The sequence below is a fragment of the Adiantum capillus-veneris genome, chromosome 25, assembly GCF_014529385.1.
Source record: "Adiantum capillus-veneris isolate H3 chromosome 25, ASM1452938v2, whole genome shotgun sequence".
Classification (NCBI taxonomy): Eukaryota; Viridiplantae; Streptophyta; class Polypodiopsida; order Polypodiales; family Pteridaceae; genus Adiantum; species Adiantum capillus-veneris.
The window spans coordinates 3,934,153-3,940,454 of record NC_140955.1 but is presented as its reverse complement, the minus strand read 5'-3'; the positions used below and the strand labels follow the sequence as shown (position 1 = coordinate 3,940,454).

Here is a 6,302-nt window from a genome sequence, read left to right as displayed (position 1 = left end):
CTTTTGAGTAAAAGACAGTGTTGTTAAGTGGCTCAAACGCAGCTTCTTTGTCCATAATTGTCTTAAATGCAACTTCTCTGTCGTATTATAATTTCCAATGCATTTTCTCTACACTGAATGGTGGGATCCTGTTTAATACAACAACATTTGTTACTTCGTTAGTGTAGTGTCCGTTTTCCTCTCCTTGGCCCCTCAACAGCCCACGTGGCTCCAGATAATCTCGCTCAAAAGCTAAAAACATGGGCCTGTAAAGCTTTTAAAAAAAACATGGCCTAGCTAAAAATAGCGGCTTTTGCAGTCGTTCTCTCTCTCTCTCTCTCTCTCTCTCTCTCTCTCCCCTGCGGTGACATAAAATCCATCTCTCTACGATGTTAAAATACTCTCCTTCTTCTTCTTCTTCTCTCTCCCTCTCCCTCTCTCCGTTGACAGAAATCTTGACCTGTCAAGGGCCGTGATGATATCAAAGCTGTGGCGACTATTTCTTCCAGTAATGATGTTGCCATAGGTACCATGATTGCTAATGCCATTGACAACGTTAGTCCAGATGGTGTGTTGTCAATTGAATCATCATCGTCCTTTGAGACGACAATCACAGTCGAAGAAGGAATGGAGATCGACTGGGGGTATATCTCCCCTCAATTCGTGACTAACCAGGAAAAGCTCATTGTGGAATTTGATAATGCAAGAATCCTTGTCACTGATCAGAAATTAGCCACCATCAAAGACATTCTATCAGTTCCAGAGAAAGTTTCACAGCTGAATGCTCCTTTGGTGATTGTTGCTGAGGATGTATCACGAGAAGCTTTAGCAACTCTGGTGGTGAATAATATGAGAGGAATCGTGAAAGTGGTTGCTCTCAAAGCACCAGGATTTGGTGAGAGACGGAAAGCCTTACTGGAGGACATTGCCATCGTCACTAGTGCTGAGTTCATAGCTAGTGATCTTGGCTTGAAGCCTGAAAGTGTTATTGTTGAGCAGCTGGGGATTGCCCGGAAGGTGACAATGACCAACAACTCAATGACCATTATCGCCGATGCAGCCACCAAGGATGAAATCCAAGCTCCCATTGCTCAAATCAAGAAAGAACTTGCAGAAACCGACTCTGTATATGACCAAGAAAAGTTGTCAGAGAGAGTAGCAAAGCTCTCTGGTGGGGTTGTTGTCATTAAGGTGGGAGCAACCACAGAGGCTAAGCTGGAAGATAAGAAACTCAGAATTAAAGATGCAAAGAATGCTACTTTTGCTGCAATTGAAGAGGGCATATATTGTTCCGGGTGGAGGGGCAGCCTTTCTTCACCTTTCTGCCTTGGTCCCTGGTATCAAGGACACAATTGTAGATCCTGAAGAGAAGCTCGGTGATGATATTGTACAAAGGGGCTCTATCAACTCCCGCTGCTTGGATTGCAGATAACGCAGGGACTAAAGGTGTTGTTGTTATTGAGAAGCTTCTTTACAATGCTATGACTGACAAGTATGAGAACTTATTGGAGGCTGGTGTCATTGATCCTGCAAAGGTGACCAGATGTGCATTGCAAAAATCTGGCTTCTTGTCCTCCCACGTGGCACATGACCGTTCCTTTGCTCATCCTTTGTTATCAACATCTCGCTTTCACGCAGTAATTTTAGAGCAGTGGCACATAGCATAGCAAAGGGCTCTCTCCAGATGCAATCACCTACGCATGCATCTTTTTTTATCGATGTCTTGCTTTTCACGCAGTGACTTCAGAGCAGCATGGACTCTTGGAATGCACTGATTGCAGCAGGGCAGAAAACTCTACTCCAACTGCAATCACCTGTGCAGCATGGTGAAGGCATGTGGCTCTACACATGCATCTTGAAGGCATGTGGTTCTACGCAAGGTGCTGATATGGGCACGAAAATTCACAATTATATTGTTATTCAGAGGCTGTTGAAAAAACAAGCCGTGCTTGGCTTTGTCTTTGTCGATATGTGTGCCACTCAGCAGATGCAAAGCGAGGGTCTCTCTCCAGATGCAATCACCTATGCAGGATGTTGAAGGCACGTCGCTCTACGCATGCATCTTGAAGGCATTGGCAAGGCACGTAAATTCACAATTATATTGCTAATCAGAGACTGTTGAAAATAGAAATCATGCTTGGCACTGTCTTGGTCGATATGTATGTCAAATGTGGTGAGCTTGAGAAAGCACAAAAAGTGCTTGAGAAGCTTCCTATCCAGAAAGTCGCCTCTTGGAATGCATTGTTTGCAGGATGTACTCAACGAGAGCAGGGCTAGAAAGCTCTAGGCTATTTTCAGCAGATGCGAAGCGAGGGCCTCTCTCCGGGTGCAATCACCTACAAATGCCTCTTGAAGGCATGTGCCTCTACTCAAGATGCTGATGTTGGAAGAAAACTTCACAATCAGTCGAAGACTCTTGAAAAAAGATGTTGTGCTTATTACTGCCTTGGTCAATATGCATGTCAAATGTGATGCGCTTGAGAAAGCACTAAGTGCTTGAGGAGCTCCCTGTCCGGAGTGCCACCACTTCCAATGAACGCAATGATTCTAGAATGTGCACAACGAGAGCATGGTGAGCGTCTATGTGACTGTCCTCTTTTTTAACGTTTATCAGCTATGTGGGCACTCTCTTGGTCGATATGTATGCCAAATGTGGTGCGCTTGAGAGAGCACAAAAATTGCTTCAGGAGCTTCCTATCTGGAATGTTAGCATTGATTGCGGGATGTCACAATAAGAGCAAGGCCAGAAAGCTCTTGGCTTTCTTCATTGGATGCAAAGCGAGGGCCTCTCTCAAGATGCAATCACATAAGCGTGCATGTTTAATGCATGTGGTTATACGCAAGATGCTGATAAGGGCTTAAAAATTAACTCTGAAATTGTTAGTCAGGGGCTGTTGCAAAAAAATTTCGTGCTTGGCAATGCCTTGGTCGATATGTATGCCAAATGTGCTACGGGAAAGCTGTAGGTTGTTTTCAGCGGACGCAAAGCATGTATATCTCTCCAAATTCATTCAAGGCATGTGGCTTTGTGCAAGTGCTCGAGGAGCTTCATGTCATGAGTGTCAACTCTTAGAATGTGCTGATTGCATGATTTTCTCCACAAGGGCAGGGCCAGCAAGCTCTATTTTTTTTTCAACAAATGCGAAGCTAGGGCCTCTCTCTAGATGCAATCCCGTTCACATGCATGAAGGCATGTAGCTGCATGCAAGAGGCTGATATGGGCAGAAAAAGTGCTTGAGGAGTTTCGTTTCCGGAATGTCGCCTATGAAATGGATTGATTACAGGTTGTGCAAAACAGATCGCAAGAAGGGTCTCTATCCAGATGCAATCAACTACGCCTACACAAGAATCTAGAAGGCATGCGGGTCAGCAGATGCAATGACGTACACATCCATAGATATTAGAATTCACGATATGATCGCTAGTCAACATTTGTTGGGAGTACGATTTCATGCTTGGTGGTGGTTTGATCGATATGTATACAAAATGTGGTGTTCTCACAATAGCACAAAATCTTCTTGAAGGGTATCCTCCCAGGGATGTCGTCTCTTGCAACGGGTTAAGTGCAGGAGATGCCCAACATCGTTGATACAAGGAAGTCAATTGGCAATAGACATTCAATTGCGCGGTGAGTAAACATTATTATTTTTTGATTTTTGACACTCGGAATGCAATTAATGAACACATTGAAAATTGCACGCTACCGTGGGAATGGCACGTTCCCTCGTATTATAAAAATTGGGGAGGACTGTGCAAACTCCCCCATGCAACGAGACTTGCATGTTTCCTTTTTTTTAAAACATAAAAATGGAACAACAAACAATTAATAACATTGACATCTTGTATGATCATGAACATTGAGCTTGACAAAACTCTTAACACTCCTTGCGGTTTTTGGCGAGGTACCCCTCTGAAGCACTACGATCGGTAACCAATTTATGCAGAGCTACACGATTAAACCACGACGATCAGTATCCCAAACACTCTCAGGTAAAAAAATCTAACACTCTTTCATGAAATCTCTCTCTCTTCTCTCTCTCTCTCTCTCTCTCTCTCACACAGTTTCCAATATTTTGTTCGATCTCAATTCGATGGAACATAGCTAATGAAGCAATCTAGTTTTTACTTCGTTAGCGTAGGAGGCATTTTCCTATCCGTGGCCTCTCGTTAACCCACGTGTTTGTGTTCTCTTACCTTCGGACTCACTTCAATTCAATACAAATGCGGCTAACGAAGCACTCTAGTTCGCCTACTTGTGTATAAGATGTCGCGTTTGGAATTTGGACTAATCTAATGTAGGGTTGTGCATCTACTTGTTGGGATTACCTGTATTCGTTGATCTCTCTCCTTAAAATGATGGTCTTTTAAAAGGAAAACCAAATGGGTTAAAACCATAAGGTTTCAAGCCTGATGTCGTACGGTGGTTCTTTGTTAAACACTACCTCTATGCGGTTGTTCTGGTTTTTGCTGTAATTGATACTACCTTTATTTCATGTGTAACTTGGTAGTGCTAAGATCTATTGTTATGCAATGTTGATACTCAATATAACTCGGTATTGCATCATCTTCTACTATGTAAAACCGGCACTCAATCTGGCTATTAAAAAAAAATTGTGGGTTCGACTGTTCTAGCTAATAATTTTTGGGGTACATTAAGCTTAAAACTATTAATAATGACAATCCTGACACGAAGGTCATCAAGAACTCCCCATGCTCTCTTGAGGGTACCAAACTAGGCATTGTTAACCTCTGTGTGAGAGCGATGAACATTGTTGATGCAGTGACAAAAATAAGCTCTATGTGAGAGCACTGCTGATGTGATGACAAAAATAAGCTACGCATGAGAGTGTTGCTGATGCGATGAAAACAAGTGATAAAATCACAAGGTCTGCAAGGCGTGCCTATAAGGGCTAGGGTAGAAAGGGGAAGGCACAAAATAATGTGCATGTTATAGTATCCACAATTGTTTCTTGAAACCCTACAAGCGCTCATGCCAATTGGAAGGCATTAGGCTATTTTTCTAGAAGAAAAGTGCACCTCCCAGGTCTTTGAAGTCAATGTGGAGAATGTAGCCCCCAACCCCATGATATTCATGTTCGTAGCCATCAGCCGCTTCCCAAAAAAAGGAAGAGAGAGAGCAAGAGAGAGAGAGACTCTCATAGATCGTGTACCCTTCACTCGGGGCCACATAAACTATTGGCACAATGCTCTACTTCGAGGCTCATTCAGCGAGACCAAAGGAGTATGGAGAGAATGTGGTGTTATGGATGAGCATTCATTGCCCACCCCACGCCCCTCTAGTGCAAGGTGCTCATCATCGTATGTTTTTGCTAACTGCTATAGATTTCCTACTTTTCATGCTACTACGCCCTCTCCACCCTAGACATATGTCATTAAGCACTATTTGCATCCATGTCGGCTTCTTCCAGTTGCCCATCATTGTTCTTCTTCCTATTCTACTATGTCTCATCCCCTAGACCTTTGGTGCTGTATATATAGCGGAAGACCAGGGCAAATCCATTGAATGCAACGGAGAAACCAACAGTAACAACAGACGTGTCTAAAAGAGGGGGGGAAGTGTAGTGCAACTAGGGTCACCAGATTTTAATGCAAATTTTCTCTTTTGCTCTATATTGCCAGCTATAGTATAACCAACAAGCACGGCAAGGAGTGTTGGCGGTCTTGCTAATTCAAGCAGCACTAACGGCCATAAATTGTGACTTCAACCGAAAAAAGAATTTAAAGTGGATTTTGTTGTAAGCAAGATTTAGGCTCTAATGCCATGTCTAATTTTGACGCTAAGAAGGGTGTCTAACTGTTGTAAGAGTAGTGCTTTTTTCCTTGTATTCACCTATGACTTGCATGGCGCCATTTGCAACATCTTGTTTTGAAAAGGTTGAGATGTCTTTATGTCAAATGGGTCGCCCAGTATCTCAAGAGCTCAAGGAGCGCAAATTACACTAAGGGAATCATGGCAGCTCCTAAAGTGCCCATCTCAGAAACGCACATGAATGAGTTGCATCGACACCCCCCCCCCCCCCCCCCCCCCACACACACACACAGAGCTCTCTCTCTCAAATTGTGTATATTCAGAACTGAACAAAAACTCAGGAGTGCTCTCTCTCTCTCTCTCTCTCTCTCTCTCTCTCTCTCTCTCTCTCTCTCTCTCTCTCTCAAATTGTGTATATTCAAAACTGAAGAAAAACTCAGGAGTGCCACGCTTGAAACCATGATAGGGTAAGGCAGCAAACATGCATCATGACAAAACACTCTCCACAAAGCTTGCTCAGTCAATAGTGCACGATCGCTATTTTTATGAGATC

General features: G+C 43.3%; 1 pseudogene; it reads left to right on the top strand.

Moving 5' to 3' along the window:
• Positions 1-435: 435 nt before the first annotated feature.
• On the top strand, positions 436-1,646 carry LOC147424341 (ruBisCO large subunit-binding protein subunit alpha pseudogene; annotated as a pseudogene).
• Positions 1,647-6,302: the final 4,656 nt, after the last annotated feature.